The 22,575-nt window shown below is 48.0% G+C and overlaps 1 pseudogene; it reads left to right on the forward strand.

Moving 5' to 3' along the window:
• The first annotated feature begins 2,240 nt into the window (after window positions 1-2,240).
• Window positions 2,241-20,922, forward strand: LOC144179933 (uncharacterized; annotated as a pseudogene).
• The last annotated feature ends 1,653 nt before the right edge of the window (window positions 20,923-22,575 follow it).

Here is a 22,575-nt window from a genome sequence, read left to right on the forward strand (position 1 = left end):
ATGAACGCCGACAGTTGGCATCAGCTGAGCTCGTCGCAACGCAACCGTCTGCCGTACACTTTACGGAGCAGGAACGCAGGGGTCGCACATTTTCAAAAGCGACGCGTCGGTCGTCACTCCCCAGGCACACCCACAAGACAGCGCCTCAAATAATGCTCTTTCGCTGCAGCGGACCGTGACTTCACCAAACGATTTGCTGGCAACCCGTTCGGTTTCGTTCCCATGATTTGCGAGCCCGTGTCGTTTCAATCGGGTTTACGCAGTGCTCTGGCGCGTGCAATCCAGTGTCTAATGTTGATGCGTCTGACGGTGTCTCTTACCGACAAAGTATAAATAGCTATGTACAAGTTCATATCGATGCAGAATAAACATTCAATTGGTCCTGGGACGGCACATTTCACTTTCGTGTTGTATTGATTGATTGCAGGGTTTAACGCGCCGACCGAACGCAGGCGATGAGGCGCGCCGTAGTGGAGTGCTCCGGATTAATTTCGACCACCTGGGGATCTTTAACGTGCGCCGAAATCTCGTACATACGGGGTTTCTTGCTTTTCGTCTCCATCAGGAAAACAGCCGCAGCGGCGGGCATCGACCCCGCGACCTCGTGCTGAGCACTTTTGCGTTTTACCGATTCGTATGAAAGAGGGATCAACCACATTTTTTAGATGCGGCGCATCTCTTGCTCTGAGGCTTGTCCCTCCTGCGTCGTCGGCGTCCCTCCGCACGCGACCTGCGCACGCGCGACTCTCCTCCGTTGGTCTCTCCCACAGCTGTGCGCAACACTCTCACTCCGGCGCATTAGCATAACGACAGCTGGCGCGCTTGGTTGGCGCGCGATTCGCTGCTGCGTTAACAGTTACTCCGATGCGCATGTGCGCGCATGCGCGACTCTCTCCCGCGGTCTCCTCTCCTTCAAGCGCTGTGAATATAAAGCGGGTATCCCTCCGCGGCGGTTCAGTCAGCGCTCGCTCTCGTTCTTCTCGAACATCGACGATGAAACCAATATTCGACCACTGCTGCGGCAACCGCTCACTGTGCACTTTACTGACAATTAAGTAATTATTCTTAAATGTAATAAAGAGCTGGGTAGTGTTCGCTAAAACACGTGTACACTCTCATTTCGCGTTTGCATGCGCCGCATCACACCAGGGTTCCCTCGCGGGGAGATGGGGGCAATTTTTTACTCCCTCACGTAGCGCTGTCTGCCCAACAAAGTTTTCAACCGAAGCTGGCGGCGGTCGAAGCTGTGTGTGTTGTGGTGGCGTTCGCTTCGCGATAAAATTCGACGGCGTGCTCGTGCGCGTGGACTGAGCTTGCTTTGTTGTGATTTTAACTAACGACAATTCAGTCACGCACCAGGTATTTAGAGTTCGCGCTATTATTTAAAACCTTCCTTGGCTTGCAGCGGAGTAAAGTGGCTTGTTCGCTCCCGTAAATCGGAATAAAGCGAGTGCTACAGTCAAACCCGATTATAACGAACCCGGATAGAGCGAAGTATGCTATATATCGAACAAAGAAAGGTCAGTTATGAAAGAAAATACGCGCGAAACAGATTCCTTATAACGAAGTTCATATCTGATATATCGACCTCGGCGGGCCTAGAATTGCCGCCAAAATGCATGATCTCGGGGCGGCGATTGAGGTGATTGGCTGCGATGGAGATGTTAAGCCTCCAGCGACGTGACTCCCGGCACTTTCTGTAACTGTCTCCGACGCGCCTGGCTCACGACTACACCCTCCAAGTCAGCGAGTCCGGACCACGATGGAAAAATTGATGAACTGTGAAAAGAGCTCGCCAACGTTCCCGATGTTGTGGTCAAAGGAGTGCCCTTTGAGGATTGCCTGAGTGTGGACGACGACGTTGCCTCCACTGTGAGCCCCTCGGGCGCCGACACCGGCACCGATGTCATGGATGCTGGCGCTGCTGGAGGAACCGAAGAGACGGAGGATGTCGCGAGTGACTGAGCCGTCCGATGCTTAATGAAGCGCTTTCGTCAGTCAATCTGCTCCACCAATATTGCTTCGATACTGAAGGACATGGACTCCAACTGATGCAAATGATGTCTCATGTAGAGACTGCTATGCTAGTTGACGCCGTCAAAACAGAAGTGAAAACAAGAATCACCGATTTTTGGGACAGTAGGTAGTTACAGCGGAAAGTAGCTTTATTGCTTGCAAAAAATAGCTAGTTTTGTGTATGGTAATGGCATACTTTACTGTGTTCGTTTCTGCATACGGGGATGGCAGGAGGGGAGGTGGGGGTGAGGGTGAGGGGGCACCGCGTATTGCGAACTCGTAACAAAAAACTCGTTATAGGCGGTTTCGGCTATTTTGAAATATTGGATACATCGAACTGATCATTGCGCATGCTATTGCAGTTCACTATAACTGGGTTTCACTGTATTTACGCGTACCACGGACAGGAGGCAATCGATCTCCCGTTAATCTCGCTTTTCGGCCTGAAAGCGCATGCCATGATGATGTGTTTGTTCGAAACCATTTCTTAATTGTCTTGAAGTTTAATAAAACATGTGCGTTAAACCGGGTCTTTTGATTCAGGGCGTTGTGTTCGGCTACGCTTCCACTAAAGTGTGTATTTCGGTAAAATGATGTTTGTATCATGTTGTGCATGTTTCATTCCATACTGGGGCCAAGGCACCTTTTAGTAGTGGTTCGGGCTACCGTAACCGCTCTAGGAACATTTCTGAAAGACGGACTAATAGGTAAGTCGCTTCGCAAAACATTGTGCAGATGGCGCGATAAGCTTTACCGTATCGCGACGGAAACAAATTTAGCGTTGCATGCCATTACAAGTTAAACTAACAGATCGCGCCATGTTGTTAAGCCGAGTCCATCGAAGCGACTATACACTGGAAGTCAAATCGAACAAGCGCCCCTGTCGTCCTTCTCGCTGCGGTTGCTCTGTCCGCTAGCCGTGTTGTGGGTAAGTAAAAGTCCGCGTGGCACCATCTCACGTCGCGAGCGGCACCAAGGTGGCAGATTTTTAAGTGCGAATGCACTTTATAAGCGACCCCAAACCATCCACCGCCGGCGGCGGCGGCGGCGGCGGCGTCCGCAGTGCTCCTCTATATTTAAAAAAGAAACAGCATCCGGCGCCAGGTTTCGATCCGAGGACTTTGCGGCCGCAGCGCGACGCTCTACCGACCAAGCCACGGACGCGACGCTGATATCAGTGTTAGTGACGCGCCTTATATCTTTAACGCATTCAAACTACGTCGTCAGCGGCGTGCGTTGGCGACTCAGCGGCGTTATAGCGGCTTGATAACTGCGTGGTGTACACGTGATACTACAAACCCCATGGAAGAGATGGAAGAGAAGGCGGCGAGGCGGTGGGCTGCGGGGGCCGAGCGCAAGCGCCGCAAGCGGGCCGACAACCGTGCATTCGCACTTTCACATTCTCCCCCTCGGGGAAATGCGGGGAAATTTTTTTGCTCGGCACGTTTGAGTTTTCCTGCTAGACCACACTGATGCCTCATTCGCTTCCGGCAACCATTTACGCCACGCGAAACGTCATGAAATGGCGTGAGGGATGAAATGCGTTTTTCAATTGGTAATTTCTGAGCAATTACAGCATCTTTCTCCTCCGACAAACGCTGAGAGGGCTTTGGGGCAGTTGAACTTTCGTCTGAGCCCAAGTTGCGTGTTGCCTTCATTGTCCGTTAAAGCAAGCAAACGGGTACTGTTGTTTAATTACGTTTCATCCACAAAACTTTACGTAGGATAACGGTAGAGCACAAGCTTTTTAGGCAAGAACCCGGAGATAGGATCAGGGGTGGTGACATTTTTATCCCTTTTTTAAATTTATTTTAAAACTTCCAGGGATAACTGCGCATGACGGCTGATATATTTCTTTTTCTCACTGTCTTATACCGAACGACCCCAATAGGGAATACTGTCAAGCACGTTAACCGAAGTTTTCCCCAACTCTACGCGCCCATTTTCGCCAGGACGTCAAGCCAAAACGCTAACAGTGCACAATAGGTCACGTTGAGGAAATTTTAGGAGGGAAGGCGTCGTGACAGGCAGAAACGAAGACGAAGTAGTGGATGCGTGGCTGTAGCGACCACTACACTTCTGTTGGGAACATCATTGCACGGAGCGTGTGTGCTGCATTGACTACAGAATGGGGGCACTGAACTCGGCACGGCGGCAAAATAATGGCCCAGGAGGCAGAATTGGAATGGTGCCAGAACGAATAAACCAATTAAGGATTACGTTTTATGCGTCGCGTTCGGCTCGAAATTCAGGTTAAGTGTTGGCGCGGTAGCACTCGCGATCAGCATGATCGGTTGGGGGAGGGGGGGGGAGGGGGGGGGGAGTCTTGCTTTCATAAGCATCAGAAACCTCCCAACCGACATCCCCCACCCAAATTTTCATGATGATCAGAAGTCGTTATCTTCCTCGTTTTAGCGGCTGGGCGTGTGACTGATAATCGACTGATGAGGTCGTTAAAAAAATCCCAGGCCATCTCCACTAACGTGAAAACTGGGGAGGGGCGAAGAATGCAAGGTATAGGTGTATTCTTCGCGCATTGGCGTTTTCGCCAACGGAGATGAAACCTTTGCGGGGTGAGCTACACAGCTTTGCCGTAAAAGTCTCGTCCCTCGAAGCGTTTCAGCGCGAGGCGAAGGCGAGTGTCCCGGTGTTTTAGTACCGCGACTGCAAGAGACGACGGTTGCGGTGACGACATGAGACACCAACAGGCGAATGCTTAAGGGGCTTCGCCCCTAAAAGGCGTATCTTGCATTTTCCTCCTGATTGATCCTCTGTGGTGGGAAAGTACGTGGCGGAGCTTGCTTGCTGGTTGTACCTCTGCCCGTGATAACGGTTAATGATACGCTAGGTGTCAAAAAGGAAGTAAAAAGGGCCTGGGGGAAGAGGGGCGGCGGCCGTCCACTCCGCTGTTTCAAATGGGGCGTCAACTAAAACATTTGGGCGACCCCCGTTCAGACCGAATAATGAGCGCATCACAAGGTAGTCCCAGAGTAATATTTTGGGGGAAAATTCAAATTGATGCCGCTATGGAGTGTTAGGTATCAAATAAAGGTACCGATGAAGGCGATCACGCGGGATGAATAAAAAATCCTTCCTGGGTGTAGTCATAATCAGTCATAGATTGGGTTAAAATTCAAACTGATGCTTCTAGGGCGCGTGGAGTATCAAATTAAAGGTCTCTCGCTGAGGGGAATCACGTGGTACAAATGCAAAAATGCTTCCTAATTATTATCATGACATAGTCATGGTGGCTCATTGAACGGGTTATTGTCAGGACCACGGGTCCGGACCAGACATCCGGCCCTTCGCCGCTGGGAGCCGGAGAGGGCCCGCCGCCCGTCAAGGCCACACGACTGCCGCTCGGCATCCTGCGACTCCGCGTGGCGGACTCGTGGACGTCCGACTGGCAACACAGACTGGGTTGGGTTAACAGGACCGCCTGCACTGAAGGCAGATCGCCCGTCCAGTCCCTGCCGCACTACAGTGTAGGAGTGCCCCAAGTTTGCGGCAGGGCAGGCGGAGCTGCTCCCCGTTCTTCAAGGAGTGCGGCCACTCGATGAACGCAATTGGCCCCAGGGCAGCGCCAGAGAGTGGGACCAAGTCTCGTGGCCCTGGGGGCATACCTGCGCGCCTCGGGGCTGCACAGTCCACTCCGCTACAACGCCAGCTAACCACCCAGAATGTAGTAGATGATGCTGTTGATACGGATTTTGTGTGTGCGTGTGCGTGTGCGTGTGCGTGCGTGCGTGCGTGCGTGTGTGTGTGTGTGTGTGTGTGTGTGTGTGTGTGTGTGTGTGTGTGTGTGTGTGTGTGTGCGCGTGTGTGTGTGTGTGTGTGTGTCAGTGTGTATGTGTGTGCGTGTGCGTGTGTGTGCGTGCGTGCGTGCCTTTTACCTCTCTTTACAACACTTTGTTCTCAACCTTCATGGTTAGTTTATATGTGTAGTGTTTATATGTATTCCGCCTTCGAACAATTGTTTTTCCCCTTATGTGTTTTATCTATGTTCTATGTCAACCTTCTCTCCTAACCTCCTAGTCCGAAGTACTCTTTCCTCCCCACCCCACTTTTGTACACCAGCCGGCGTTCCGGTGCCCGCCCCTAAGCGAGACAATTTGCTATCTTGTTTAGTTTTGGTTTGCTTCCTAAGTGGCGAGGAAGGACATTTCTTTGTGCTGAACATTGAGCGTTTTTTTTTTGTTTATTGTCTTCTATCTTGTTGATCTGTGCTTGTACCGAATGCTCACTCCTGCCTAAGATCTTGTAACAAGGCTGGCAGTACTTGTAAAATAAATAAATAAATTTGCGCCTTCTGGTGGACCTTCCTCTCTTCCTAATGATCGATATCAATGAGAACCGCTAGGCACGCTCCCGCGATTGTCCACTGCGCTTCGTGTACATACTCATCATCATTCTACCGACTGCAAGATTCCTTTACTTCATCATCACCCTATCATCGTCATCAGAGATTCGGACTGTGGCAGCTCGGCCGCGGTTGCTCGGATAAACCGTTCTCTGCCTCGCCGTCCCTTCGCCTCTCAAGCGGTGAAGGTGCGCGGTATCGATCCCCGTATATATTGAGAGGCCTCCGCTCCTCAATACCTACAATTCAAGGTACATACAATACATGCAATTCCTATTGATGGGGATAGGGTGCGTGGGGTAGCAAATTAAAGGTCTCGACGATGGGATCCACGCGGAAAAAACACAAAAATGTGCTGTGGTTACAGTTGTGAGACAGTCATTGTGAGTCATGGATTCGGTTAAAATTAAAACTTACGGCATTCGGACGTGGCGGGTATTAAAATATATGTCTCGGTGTAGTAAGCTGGATCGGGTGCACTCATCGGGAATAATGACACTGAATAATGGCCAGTTAAGCAACCACGTCTTACCCTGTGCCCCACAGATATAATTGCGCTCGTGAATTGTCGGCACGCCATCTTGAAGGCGTGGTTAGTTAGACACATTGCAGCTATCAACGTAACTCAACAAGCGTGTGTTCCCATGAAACGGCTTAGCAACCAATAGGATGATATATTTTGCAGTTCATAAGGCGTCAGGTACGCCTATGAATGGCCGGCTTGATCACGCATTGCGTTCACATTCGACTCTGTGTGCCTCGCGAAGGCGCACGGTGTGCCGCTAGTGTTGCACGCTATATTCTAGACTGATCTACCACCTCTTAATGCTTTTCTGTTGCGTTACGTAAAACTTGTTCAAACGACCCCGCTTGACCAGATATTCATCATCTGTGGAATAACAAACATACGTAGAAAAGAAAAAGAAGCCCGTATGTCTCACACAACGGACGTTGTGATCTTTCTTCATATTTCAGCTTTGGTGTTTTTTCGTCGCCAAGGCGCTGTTCTCATGTGCTTGCTACACATGCGAACCTCCGAAGGGTTAAGCCCCATATACGGTTTGATATACCTGTTGAGAAGCGCACAACGCGCATTATCTACGAACCACAGCGGAGCGTACAGCAATCTCGAAACCCATGCAAGCAGTAGATGTTGCATCCCGGAATTCCGCACGTTGCATAGAAGAACCTGTACCTCAAAGTTAAGACTGCTATGTATGTCAAATAGGTACATGAAACTGAGATTTAAGGTTTTAATGGGCGGAAGCTGCCCCAGGCCAATGAGCCGCTTCGTAGTGGAAGGATATGGATAAATATTGCCTAAATGGGTATCGTTAAGTGCGCTAAAATCTCGACGGACGGGCGTTTTCGCCTTTTGCCTCCGTCAGAATAGCAGTCATGCACCGCGGCTGTGATCAAGCACCCCTGACTGATTGGGGTGAGCACCACAACGCCTTAACCACTGCGCGCCCTCGGCCGAACACCAACTGTTCTCACTGTTATTGCTCGCAGAGTATCTCAAGTATTTTAAAGGGGCCCTGAAGAGGTTTTGCTCATGCATAGAGGTTTTGCTCATGTTCACAATTTCAAATAATTCTATCTTCTAGGAATCACCTCTTTCAAGAATTTTGTTAAAGTGATGAGTATTAGTGGAGATATTGCAAATCGAAACATTGCGTTTTCGCCCACGCAACGGTTCTCCCTCATTTCGAAACCCTTTTGGCACCGCGCGAGCGTGACGCCATGATGCCTCACTTCCGGCTGACGTATGAAAGAACATCCTGTTGCGGACGTCGTCTGCTGAGATGTTCTGCGCCACAGCATTGCCTCGGGACAGGGCCGTCTCATTTTCCTCGTTCCGTTTTGCGCCGTTTTGTTTCATAATGTTGCACATGAATCCTGCACTCCGTTCACGACAGGAAAAGCTGGCGGAAGGAATAACGCGGGACTGTTACGCTTCCAGACGACGCGGAAAAAAAGCAAGAAAAAGAGCGACCCTGTCACTGCGCGTACGCTGCGACGACTGGTGTTGGCCATGGGAATCTAAAATGTATAAGCGAATGACTAATTATTTGAACATGCGTTGCTTAGCGACCTCGGTTTATATTTTGCTAATTTGGCCACTCGTTTGCGCCAATGTGCAGCTTGGTCGTGTTGTGGTGACGCCATACACGCGCGTACACCGGAAGTAGTAATATTCTATGCCGTTATAACAATCGGTTCCACACATCTATAACCGTAACAGAAAAAGCAGTGGAAGGGTTCCACAGTACGGCATTTTTTTAAAGGGTGCGTGGTGCATTCGATTCCCCTCCTCCTCCCCACCCCCCGAAACTACGTTTCAGGAAACGTTTACGCGACCCTGGGTTTACCAACTAAACAAGTACACCGTAACTGATATTACGAGTGGTTTTAGAAGAATACTGTGGGTTTCCGGGCGGCGCATGTACCTTTGTACGCGCTGCATTTGATTACACAAAAACATTCCATCCTCTTTTTTTTCCCTGATGGCTTAGAGGCCCTTTTCTCTCTATAAAAGGGACCCTGCAACACTTGCCATCGACTACTAGTAATGTATTTTGGGATAAAGTCTATTGTCTCAGAAGTCTCCTCCCGCAATAATTATGAAAATCCGTTCACAATTAACGAAACTACGCGCGATGAGAAATCGCACATAATCGTTCCCTCTCAACTCGACCGCGGACAACGCGACGGAAGCTGCGCGCTCTCTCCCGGAGAGGGGGGCGGCTCGCGGCGTTCTCTTCGGCGGCCTTCGATATATCACATGCCGGGTAGTTTTCTCCTTTTCTCCGCAACGCGGAGGGGCCTAATTCTGGTCTAGTGCCACAAAAAAGCAGGCATAAGTGCCTGCTCGCAAGTGCGTGCTCGGGCTGGTAGGCCGTTTTTGAAGCAATAAACGTTTGCAGCCGAGTGGTCCCGTTGAAAGTGAAGTATTGAGCTCGTCACTCAAACTCCGCGCGCACTCAAAACACAAAAGAAACGGCAAAACTGTGCCTATAGGTTAAGGCATAGAAGAGGTTCGTACACAGCGATGACGACGACGGAAGTGGGAGAATCTAGCCGCGAAGTTGACCAGTGACAGCCGATCGGGCAGCCATGGCCTATGTGACGTCCCTTAGGCCATGCCAGGGGTTGCATAATGAGGACAACTGAAGAGAGAGCGGTGGGTTTTTCCGCGTCTTTCACATCGATTTGCGCGCTCACCGCTTCACGTGCACGTGTAATATTTGGCTCAGGTATTCCTGGCAGTGTAATCTAAACGTCGCGCAGGTTTACTTGCACTGCTCAAATAGTATTGCAGGGTCGCTTTAAGGCTCTTCATTCATTTGCTTACCTAGTCAGTGCCGCCAATGGCGACATCAGCGGCCACGGCCCTACACCCTTCCCTCCACCTCCCCCACCCCCAAGCCAACCTGTTGTGTTGTTTAAGTGAACGGAGGGAAACTATGTTTACTCTGCATAAAGACATACGAATATCGCAAAATACACACATCAGTATTTCGTCATCTGAAAGTACAATTGCCTTTTTGTATTTACAAAGCAACAGTTTAAAATGAACAAATCGTGCATTGACGTTTCATATGGTAGTTCCACGGTTCAACCAGAACGTTTTGTTCCGGATTCGCGAATTTATGTAAATGGGACGAAAATATGTATACTCCATGTAAAGACATACCAACTAGTCCTTTGGTAGCTTCTGCTTTGCACGGTAGGTTATATAACCAAGACCCTATCACTCGTTACAGCCCAGCCATTCCGCAAGCTTGAAAGCCCCACTAATAAAACGGCGTAATATCAACTAATTCGATAATTAGGAGCCGCAGCCGCGAAACACGCTTGAATTTGCTTTTTTAGAGGGCTCCGGTACAGAAAGTACTCGAAGTCACTTTCACATTGGATGACTTCAACTCTCCCTACGGTCCCCGTGAATGTACTACTGCGCCCAATAATTACGACAAAAACAACAACAACGCAACACAACCGCGATAATCTACGTGCATACGATCCTTATTATTGTCGCCCACATCTAACCTCGCAGCACACATCGTCCCGCTACAAACAGCGTAGGCACTGCATAATGGGAATCGAGACCTTCGGGGCTGGAAGTTCGTTCCTCCAGGCAGCACGAGCCTTTTCGCTATTGCTCTCAACCCCTCTACAGCTCGCCGAACCTCTCGGCTGGATGGTGCACAATCGTGAGCATGAGATTCTTTCCACTCACCTGACGCAGCCGCTGCATCTGGTTCTGTACGATCACTCTCAGGAACCCGTGTTCCTTGTTTAGCCCTGGGTAAGGACGCGACACCTGGGATTTCGGGCCCGCGACTGGAACGACGGAAGCGTCGTCGTACCAACCACGGCCACCCATCGCTGCCTCCATTGCTTTGTTTGCCGAGAACGATCGAGAGGAACCCTACGTCACCACCGCGAAAAGAGTGCACGGAAATCACTCAGCCTTTCACCGAACTGTTATAACGCTTACGTACCAACTGAAGCCTTCGTCCTCACGAAATGATGTCCCTCTGCTGCTTAGAACGAACGCAAGAAGGCGAACGGTGTCGCGGTCGTATTTTTCCTACACTCTAGGAACGCTGACGCCGGTCACGCCGGTGCTCTTGCGTTCTGCGACGATGGAACACAGGACTAAAACAATACAGTGGTGATGATGATGATGTACCCACAAGGGGGGATTGGCCAGGGCTAAACCGGTTAAATAATAATAATAATAATGCTTTATTGGGCAAAATACTGAAAAAATACAAGGAGGCAGGCCTGCCAAAGCCGCGTTGGGCTTGAGCGGCAGCGCGTGGGGACTTCAAAATACTTATTTTCGGAAAGAGGCTGGAAAAGGAAACTTAGTTGTGAATGAAACCCGAATTACCCATTAAACAGCACCGTTTAGCAATTCAAACGACCTGAGGCAGAAAGAAAATTTTGAATGCAATTATATATACAGGGTGTCCCAGCTATCATGCACCAAGATTTAAAAAAAGAGAAATTGCGTAACTCGAAGAAAACCTAGTGCATAATGTTTGCAGTACTGTGAAGAAGCGGAGAGTAATTTTTTCGTTAATGAGACTTAATTAATTAATTGTAATTAATTATCTAACTCGAGAAATACTGCCTTAATCACTAAAGTGTCAATGAGGCACTTGTAGGTAACCACGAGGGGCATCTAACTGCGGTATTTTCAGCGACGAACTAATTGCGTACTCCTTTATTTTGACTGATAAAGGAAACCCGCGAAATATGAAAAATACCACGTGACGGCGCTTACGCGCGCATTGTAAAGCAGCGTCCCCAAACAAAGCTGATTGAAAGCAACTGCTTCGCGTGTTATCCGCCCGAAAAGACAGCGCATCACCTTGATAATAGCATGCATGGAAGGAGCAACAACAGCAAGATTCCCGGGACGCGTGTGCAGATAAGGAACAAACTCGGTCGCGATTTCTTCTTTCTTTCTTTTGTTTATTTCATTCTGGCTAACTCAGAGGCAGCCTGTTTGAGGGCGTTGCTTTACGGTGCGCGCGGAGGCGCCGTCACGTGGTATTTTTCATATTTCGCGGGTTTCCTTTATCAGTCATAATAAATGTGTACGCAATTAGTTCATCGCTGAAAATACCGCAGTTAGATGCCCCTCGTGGTTACCTTCAAGTGCCTCATTGACACTTTAGTGATTAGGAGAGTATTTCTCGAGTTAGGTAATTAATTACAATTAGTTAATTAAGTCTCATTAAAGAAAAAAAATACTGTCCGCTTCTTCACAGTACTGCAAACATTATGCACCTGGTTTCTTTCCAGTTACGCCTTTACTCTTTTTTTAAATCTTGGTGCATAATAGCTGGGACACCCTGTATATCCCTTCTTGCAAACCCCAGCTTTGATGCGCCAATAGATAATACAGTGGTGCAATAGCGCCGCATTGTAATTGCAGTTACAAACGCCAACAGAAAACGTGTGGGGGCGCAGCGAGCGTTACCCTATCTGCAAAGTGGCGTCGTGGATAGAATACCCTCTTCCAACGAGAAGTACCCAGCTTCGAATTCCGGTCGTGAAACTGTTTTCGGGTCGACTTTTTCATACTTTTATACTTTTATTCATTCCTGTAGAAACAATTCTTTTCTGAGCATCCCCTTTGAAACTAGGCTGAGAAATCACTAGAGAAATGCGTCCACCAACCGTCAATTCGCTCCTGAGATGCGAAGCGCTGCCTGGGCGCAGCCTACCGCAAGGTTTCGCGACCTCCAGATCTGTAGCTGCACAGAAAAATGAGCGCATCAGAATCAACGGGAAGACCCTGCATATTTTTATTCACATAAGCAACGGATTGAACAGGGGTTAAACATAGTAAAAACAGCCTGCTGTTCTTTACACGTCTGTGCCGAGAGGCAGGCAAAGGTAATTCTCAACAATACTTATCAAGCTTAACTTGAGTTTAATTGACAACTCGTCTTTGTTTCTGCCGCCCCCACGCCAAGTAATGCCGTAAGCGTATAAAAATGTAATCTATTTCTGCGCTCATTTGTAACCTGCTAATTTTGCGCAACCGCTGAACATCAAACCTTGAATGGGGTCCACTGTGGTGCTCAAGTACCATAAAGAAAAGGCTGGTGCGCTCTTTTCGGCATTTCTCTGATACCTATACTCGCAAAATAAAATTTGAAGATTTAAAAATAAACATTGTTCCGAAAATATGAAACCCTCCTCTAGCACTAATAGGTCAAGAAATAATTTCTACAACCACAATTTGAACCCAGTCACTTGCAAAGAAAGCGATAAATTAAGGTTAATGCCAAGGTCAATGCCAAGGGTAATGCCAACGCAAGGGTAATGCCAACAACGCCACTTAAATAAATTTGACGAACTTTTTTTTTTTTTATTCTTCAACCTGTTTAAGTACTCTAGCACGGATTCTTGGGAAAGTTGGTGTGGCGATTTTGACGAATTCATAGCCCGAAGAACGATGACAAGAAAGAGGACACACAACACAGCGCTGTGTTGTGTGTCCTCTTTCTTGTCCTCGTTCTTTGCGCAATGAATTCGTCAAAATTGCCGTTTAAGTACTCTTAGCTTTGAAGTCACTGCAACGGGGGCAATGATCAGGGGCGCGTTTAGACGTTACGGTATACACTTCGGGCTTCGCGATCGCTGCGCCGCCTGCCGCCGGTTCTCCGCGGCGTTGACGGGATTTGCGCTGCGTGGCTGATAGGGGTTCGTGCAGTGTTTTGGTTCTGTTTTGCTTCTGTTCGCCTTTCCGCGCCCTAAAAAACATGTTATGGTGACGTCTATAGCAAAGAGTACGTTTAGGTCTCTTAAAAAGCAGCTGCGTCTTCGTAGAGTACGCGATCCCCAGCAAGAGCTACGCGTGGACGCGGTTCTGCGCGCTTCGTCGCCGCTCTTCCGGGCGTCGGCAGCGGCAGCAGCATATAACCACTGTCACCTCCGAATTCGTCAGGCACAAGTCATACCTACTGTCGCCTCGTTTAGACCTGATACTGGCACATTGAGAGATTGGCTTCATTTTGCAGCCTGGACAACGAATGCGGCTTCGTTTCGAATATATACGTCACAGACAAATATGTTTCGGGGATGTAATTACCCAATCCCGGACAATACCTTGTGCCTTTTATAGGAATATAAACCATGCGAAAATGTTAAGTATATTCCAAGCCTGTGCGTCGTTAAATATGTGCCCACGCACGCCTTATAGCAAGCACCAAGGCAAGTTAATGAAACCACGGAAAAATAAATGCTGTGCAAGTGTGGAAGAAACATAATAGCTCTATCGCAAATGAAAAAAAAAACAATGCAGCTTCTGACATGCTAAAGACGTTCGTCGACATTTAAGCCTGGTAGGGTTCACCAATAATGAGATAAAACGCGCTAACAAGACGAGGACGAAGAGAGAATACACAAGCACAAGCGCGAACTTTCAACAGAATGTATTTCGGAAAGAACCCCTTTTATACACTTGCTCTCACCACAAGGAAGTATCGCGCATGCGCACGTTTACACATCTCGTAAAAAACAAATTTCTTTTTCGGACAATGATACAGAAGGCGTGCTTACGCAGTTTGCTTTTAAGCGATCTATCATATCTGCTTCTATGATTTCGCGAGTTATTTTTTCTCTGTTTTTCCTGATTACAACACATTTTTGAAAATCCGCTTCACACCCCCCTTCCCACTCGCATGTGCTGCAGTGGTGCGCCAGCCATCCGCTACTCCCATTCCTCACATTAGCGCAGTGTTCACGAAGCCTATCGTTCAAGCAGCGCCCCGTCTGCCCTATGTACCGTTTTCCACATGAAAGGGGTATTTCATAGACAACATTTCCCACGCATTTGACATATTTAGTATCGTGCTTTTTGGAACATTGGAGGGGAGGTTTTCTAAAAGGATTGCTGGCTTTACACAGTTTAGTCAATTTGTCTGGCGCAGAAAACACTACTTTGATATTGGCTCGCCCGCCAATTTTCTTTAGATTGTGGGAGACACCGTGCAAATACGGTATAACGGCGAATTTTGGGCGGCTGTTTGTTGCTGCGATTGGTTCATCCCGCGTTGCGGCACGTATCTTTTTTAGGAGGGACTCAGCAACCGAAATCTGCACGTGGACTGGATAACCAGACTGTGACAGTCTTTCCGACTGTTGACTAAGGCTTTTAGTCATGGTATGGGCACATGATTTTTTGATTGCATTCGAGAAACACATGCTTGCAATACCTCTTTTCACCAATTTTGTATGCGCTGAATGGTAAGGTAGGAGGGGCTTATTGCTCCGCGGCTGATAAGTCCAACAAGTATGATCCGGGTTAAAAGATAAATTGATGTCAAGGAACTGGATGGTCTGGTTAACAGGAAGTTCATAGGTAAATCTAAGCGGTTTAAAATGTTCTTTGACTATGGTTAACACTTCAAGGGCACAAGATTCCAGCACATCAACTTTGCAATCGACAAGGAACAAAAAATCATCAACAAAGCGAAAGACACGAATCACCTTCATTTTGTCAAAGAAGCCGGCAACACCATTGTCTAGTTTAGATAAAAACAAGTCGCTAAGAATGGGGGCAATGCATGAACCAATGCAAATTCCTTCTCTCTGAAGACACGGCTTACCATCGTACTCAATGTAAGTGGAACGCAGGTAAAACGATAAAAGCTCTAAAAAACCGCTAACCGAGACCCCAGCACCATTTTGAAAGGCCACAGAACCGAACTCACCAATGTATTCTTCAATAAAATAAAGCAGTTTATCCTGTGGCAGAGAATAATATAGGTCCTTGATGTCCAGTGAAAAGGCACAAAGTCCTTTTGGGGGTTGTGACTGTAAAAAATCTAAAATCTCTTCAGAATTCCTCACGAGAAACGGATCATTAAATCTCAAAAGGCCCAATTTCTCTTGCAAGAACAGGGCAACCGAGTTCTGCCACGTGCTTCTTTCTGATACAATGACACGAAATGGTTTTTCCGGTTTATGAGTTTTGGCACTGAAAAAAAGATCAAGGAAGTCCTTTTTGGACTTCGAGATGCCATCAATTACTTTTACCAAATTGAGCTTTTTGCACAGTTTCTTTGCTTGACACTTCAATTTGGAAATGACAGCATCCTTATGAATACAAAAAACCGAAGTCACAGCTGAGTCCGCTTTTGATTTGAACAATAGGCTTGAACGATAGGCTTCGTGAACACTGCCCTAATGTGAGGAATGGGAGTAGCGGATGGCTGGCGCACCACTGCAGCACATGCGAGTGGGAAGGGGGGTGTGAAGCGGATTTTCAAAAATGTGTTGTAATCAGGAAAAACAGAGAAAAAATAACTCGCGAAATCATAGAAGCAGATATGATAGATCGCTTAAAAGCAAACTGCGTAAGCACGCCTTCTGTATCATTGTCCGAAAAATAAATTTGTTTTTTACGAGATGTGTAAACGTGCGCATGCGCGATACTTCCTTGTGGTGAGAGCAAGTGTATAAAAGGGGTTCTTTCCGAAATACATTCTGTTGAAAGTTCGCGCTTGTGCTTGCGTATTCTCTCTTCGTCCTCGTCTTGTTAGCGCGTTTTATCTCATTATGTGTCACCAACAGGCCCAAACCTCGTCCCTCTTAGGGTTCACCAGAACAACTATACGGGAAATGCACTGCTATTTCGCGAGACACCGGTGGGGGGGAGCGGATGGGGACGCTGTGTACAAATGCGGAGCGTAATCAAGTAATGAACGTTTTAGTAATCACACACACAAATCTCGCGTTCACTTTCCTTTTGTCTTTTGACTTCAACGAACAGCTGATCGTACGGCGGACGCATTTTTGGAAGTATACAGAGTAGGCAGTTCAACAAGCGATGAAAGGTGTCGTTGGAAGTGTGGCATGTGATAAGGCCCTCTGATTTCAGTTTCTGCTTTATATCTGCAGGCTCCCTGTGCCATATGACGATATTTCGAAGAAGCATTTAGTCGCGGACGCGGATTATATTCTAAGCCCGTCTACGCGCTGCTCGCAGAGGATATATGTAGCAGATGAATGTTTGCGGGCGCTCACCTCACGACGAGACAACTCTGTCGTGTGCTGATCCCCGAGTATAATTATGCAATGTCCATCGTGCTTTTGTTGAATATTCCCGAAATTAACACAGACTGGCTTGCAAATGGTAGTGATCAATATCAGAGGTATAATATTGGCAAACGCGTAACTGGCGTGCTGTCAGGTATGAGTTCTCCGCTGATTATGTAAGCGCACAAAACTGATTTACATCGTATTGTATAGCCATAGGATGAACATCTGAGGAACCGGTGGATTCGGAGACACTGCTAGTAACTTCAGGGCAGTGTAACTACTATCGGCTCCATCATACGCCGGTTCCGCGACGCTGACCTGTGACACACACCTGCCGCTTATACATACCGAATATACCACACTAAGAACGCGTCATAAACATGTGCACTCTCGTAAACAAACCCCATTTGCGAACAGAGTGTCTGCTCCACATAAACATGGATTTCAAACCCCCGCAAACGGTAAATCTCGGTCGTGAACGTGCCGCAAAAGCAGCGGCGACAGTGGGGAGCGGGACGCGGACTCTCGCGGCTTCTTTCGAAACGGGCCGCTAGGGGGATTTCAGTAGCGCCCCTACAGGCCGCGCTACTGTAGGGGCGCTACTGAAGCGACGCTTTCATTAGCGCCCCTACAGGTCTTTATTTTCTGTGCCCGCGCAGTCAGTCCGCCGGGCCCGTCCGGTCGCCTCCCACATCCTCCTCTCTTTTTGCGGCTGCTGTCCGCGAGGGCGCTCGCATCCCAGGATCGAGTCGGCGCAGTCATCCGCGGCGACGCATCTCCAGGAAACGTTTGTTCAAGTGTCGCCAACGTTTGCAACACCCCTCATTTACGACCAAAACGGTGCTTAGTACTTTCAGCAAGTATAATATGTAACTATTGCTTCATTGTGTTGCGTGAACAGATGACACACGGCAATAATTGAGCGCGTGTAAACAAACAACGTCGTTTGTACCCCGTGTTTGCGCTGCCGGTTTCATGCGCGGCTATGATTTTTTCGCGCCTCTTTCTCGCGAGAGTTTTCCTCGCACCTATCAGCGCGTTTCGCTATATAATCAAGAATGTTAGTTTACGGTTTCTCTCGTTTCGGTCTATGCAGCGGCCTACGCACACAAGGCTTCGTGGTTCAGCCGGTCAACATTGTTGTGATGACCCGCGTCAGGTGCGATGGCTTACTGCTGCGGGCCTGGCTGTAAGTCATCAAGCAAAAAAAAAGGGAGCAGAAATTTCATTCCACGAAATTCCAAGCCGCGAAGAGTTAAGGCAGAAGTGGATAAAAGTCATTTCACGAGACAATTGGACGCCGAACGCCGCTTCCTGCTACTCAACTGTGTGCAGTCGTCATTTCGCTGCTTCTGATTTCAAGAAAGAATATAAAACACGAAGACTCCTAAAAGGTTGGGTACCTAGCCTACTCGAAGAATATCCTTGCTACTCGCAGCCTTCGACAAATGTCCTGAGAAGACACGCGGCAATCAGAAAAAGAGGCAGTGTGTCAGAATGTCCCACAGCGACGAAAAGGCGAGCCGTGCATTGCAGCAAGTCCGACTACTCTCGGTGGAATGGTGATGATATCCCTACCAATGGCGATGGGCGCGATATGTCGCTGCCGGCATGCAGTAGCACGTGTGAGGACGGCATCCCTGCTACGAGGCCACAAAGCGATCGAGCTGTACAAGTATCAGTACCTACATTTGTCCCTGCCGACGAGCGAATGAATTGGCGACGGAAAGAGCGTGACCCCAAGGCACAGATTCACCGTCTGAGACAGACTGTAGACAAATATAAGCAAGAACTTGAAAAGCTCAAAGAAGAATGCTACGTTCCTGCCTTTCTTCATATCCGCGAAAAGGCAAACGAAAAGGACATACAAGCATCGATCTTGTTGGAGCAAATCGAAAATTTTCAGAAGATAAAGCCTACTTGGTCCGAATTGACAGTACGCCACGCAGTTTTACTGCGAAATCTCTCGACGCGAGCGTACGAGCATATGAGGACCGAAGGCATACTTCGCCTTCCATGTGGAAGCACGTTGGAACGTTTCATGGGGTCATCACGTGGACAAGTAGGAGTGACCGACCTAGTGAAGCAGAGGCTTTTTGCGGAGCTGACTTCCCACACTACTTCCCATAGTAGAACGTGTTCGCTGATTATTGATGAAATTAGAGTGAAGCAGCGGCTTCTCCATGTAAAGCAGAGGCATGCGTTCATCGGCGAAGTGGACTATGGACAACGCATCCCTGCGGAAGCAGCAGATGAGCCAGTGCTGGCCACCTCACTTTTGTGCTTCATCCTGAGTGCCCTGTTGACACACTTTAGAATACCAGTGGCTTCGTTTTCACGAAAAACTGCAAAGGCCGGGAGCTACACTTGCTCATGCGCCAGATACTAAAGGAATTCGAAGCCATTGGCTTTCCTGTGGTGAAAGTCGTTACGGACAATCACCGGATTAATGTCAGGGCATTTAAACCCCTGTGCAACAGAACTTCGACGCACGTTATGCCACACCGCGAAAGTCCTGACCGCAAGTTTTTTTTTTTTTGGCGTTTGACCAATGTCACTTGATCAGAAATGTGCGGTCGCAGTTTTTGGCTCGTGACCTCGACAAAGACGGAGCGATCACGTCAGAACACGTGAAGAACCTGTACAAAATTAAGCAAGACAGCACTGTGAAGCCAGTGAGATCCTGCCGTTACTGCAGCTCTCAAGCTTCTGAAGGAGCAGGCGGGGCACACCTGCGATGCACGTTTTTTGGAAGTTGACGAAACGGTTGAGTTCATGGACACTGTCCATCGGTGGTTTCTCTTGATGGATGAGAGCAACTGCTCCCAACACATCCATCAAAACAACCCAGACTGCAGGCAGTTTGACTCTGAAAGCGATGAACGCCTGGAGGGGTTAGAAACTACCTTCATAGACTATCTTTCTACCATGACACGCCAATGCCTCACCAAGAACTTCTTGACAAAGGAAACATACCAAAGTCTGGTCATGACCCCACATTCTAATGTCGAGTGCGTTCGGTATCTGTTGACAGAGAGTCACTTTCTTTTTGTGCTGACCAGGAAAATGTCTTCTGACCCCATTGAGTCGTTCTTCGGGTGGCTGAGAAAGTCAGCAGGGAGGAACGACCGGACAGACGCCAGAGCTGTTCTGTCTAGAATCGAGAAAATGTTGAGACCGGGCATTGCTTCCAAATCTGACTGCAGTAACGTCATCTCTGTGGAAAACCGCAATTCTTCGTCGACGATGCTGCGAGATCAGCCAGTCATTGCTGGACAGGCTGCAGAACTATTCCCCAAAGAAGCGTTAACAACGCTATCAGAGAACTTGAGTGAGGGCAAGGAACTACTTCCGACGCCAGATATAGCTGCAATAGCTATGGTCGGAGGCTACCTGGCAAGAGCCATAGGTGAGAGGACCTCCTGCGAAGAGTGCTTGAGCCTCCTGACAAAGCCGAGTTCTTCAAGGACGTCAGATGCCCTGGTCAAACATAAAGAAAGGGGCGGGCTCCTCTACCCACCTGGAGAGCTGGTACACGTTCTATACTGCCTGAGAAAGTACATTGAGGTTGTTCTGGCGAAAAGAAGACACCTGAAGCACTGCCTCAAAGAGGCCGTGGACAACGCTGCTAATGTACTTCACGAGCGCAATCTTCTCAAAACTTGTTTCTGAGCTAGTTGGTACATACTATAAGCAAGAAGAAAACGTGGCGCAAACTAGACACGGACGAAGAAACCAAGGTAAGACATATATACAGGCGCCTGTATATGTCTTACGTTGTTTGCTTCGTCCATGTCTAGTTTGCGCCACGTTTGTTTCTGCAATCCTCTCGTGTGTACAATGCCGGGGCACAATGAAAAGCTTTGGGTGTGCTGCTCACAAAGTTCTTCCGTCCCATTTTCACGAATTTTGCAATGAAAGTGACAGACAAGCATGACTTTTTGTGTATCTTCGAAGCGAAGCCACTTTGAGAAAAGTACTAAAATTGATTGATTGATTGATTGATTGATTGATTGATTGATTGATTGATTGATTGATTGATTGATTGATTGATTGATTGATTGTAGGGTTTAACGCGCCGACGCAACGCAGGCGATGAGGCGCGCCGTAGTGGAGGGCTCCGGATTAATTTTGACCACCTGGGGATCTTTAACGTGCGCCGAAATCTTGTACACACGGGCGTTTTTGCTTTTCGCCTCCATCAGAAAAGCGGCCGCCGCGGCCGGGAATCGAACCCGCGACCTCGTGCTCAGCAGCGCAACGCCTTAGCCACTGAGCCACCGCGTTGGGTAAAAGTACTAAAATTGTGATTGCTGGTTGTGAACAGCGTCAGCGAGGGTACTAAAGCTCGTCAGACTGAGTGCCGCGAAGAATGTTCCGATCGGCGGCGCCCTCTTGTTCGTTTCCGCAGGTTCCGAGTAAATTAATACGCAATAAACAAGTTTCTCTGTCGTTACCTCGAAGGTATGGTGTTCTGTTCAATGTGCTATCTTGAGTACTTATTCTTTATTTCTTCTATATGTTCTTTCTTAAATACTTAAGTATCACACTTTTGTTTATTAAGCTCGCCGCGTTTACATACGCCGAACGACGGACCCACCCGTCAGTGCCGCCGGTACCACGGGAGTCAGTGAACATGCCCAGCCGGTTATGTGAAGGCAGCGCCGCCTGGTGGTAATTGCGGGAAGTGAGCGCGACGGTGGCCTCCCTTTGATCCCCGCGGCAACGCGCAGGCACAGAAAATAAAGGAGGCTATAGTCATCTCGCGCTGGAGTTTCGCGGTATGCAGCGCTACCTGGTGCCTTGCCACCCTGTGTGGTACAAAAGCAGACAGCCCACGTATATTTTCCTTTACTGCTAAATTTTTCTTTTAAAGAAACATGCATTTTAATCGCTATAAAAATAGCAAAGTATCGCAAGAGTTGGCTTTCGTGGTCAAACAAAACCCAAAAGCAGTTGATTTATCTGAAAACCCTGTAATGCCCGAACAATGAAAGCAATAGATAAAAATTATAATGTTTTATTACATAATAGTTTGTGACTCAAACAATGAAAAAACGCCAAAAACATTTTTTCTTCTGGGTTGTAACATTACATAATGTATCATAAACGCATAAAAGGTAAGTATAAATATACCTACATATATAATGGAGGTATTTTTAGGAACATATACCCGTTTACTAGTAGGTATATAGTATATCTACATATAAAGTAGGTATATAATGTATCATATACCCCATAAAAAGCGTATCATACACCCATTGAAAGTAGGTATCCCGCCGGGAGTGATCACGATAGAGGAATACATCTTTCAAACGGTATTTGGGACTCCATGCGGAATGTTGTCGAGACATAGTTTATTGACAAAGGCTTTGGAGGTATCAGTAATGATAGTGGGCATTTCTTGGCGGTCGAAAGGCTCAGGTACGAATGAAAAAATCCCAAAGATGGTGCATCTTATATGATACGTTGGGAATTACAGGGCGAAGCTTTCATATGCCTCAGTCATTGAGTTAGATGTCGAGACAAAACGCATTGCGGGGAAGCCAACTTTACACAGTGGGTTTCACACAACGATGAAGATGATAATCAAAGGCACATTGAGCGCCTAAAGAAAAAAACGT

Source organism: Haemaphysalis longicornis, unplaced genomic scaffold, assembly GCF_048455015.1.
Source record: "Haemaphysalis longicornis isolate Haplotype H1 unplaced genomic scaffold, Haemaphysalis longicornis Haplotype H1 scaffold_4, whole genome shotgun sequence".
Classification (NCBI taxonomy): Eukaryota; Metazoa; Arthropoda; class Arachnida; order Ixodida; family Ixodidae; genus Haemaphysalis; species Haemaphysalis longicornis.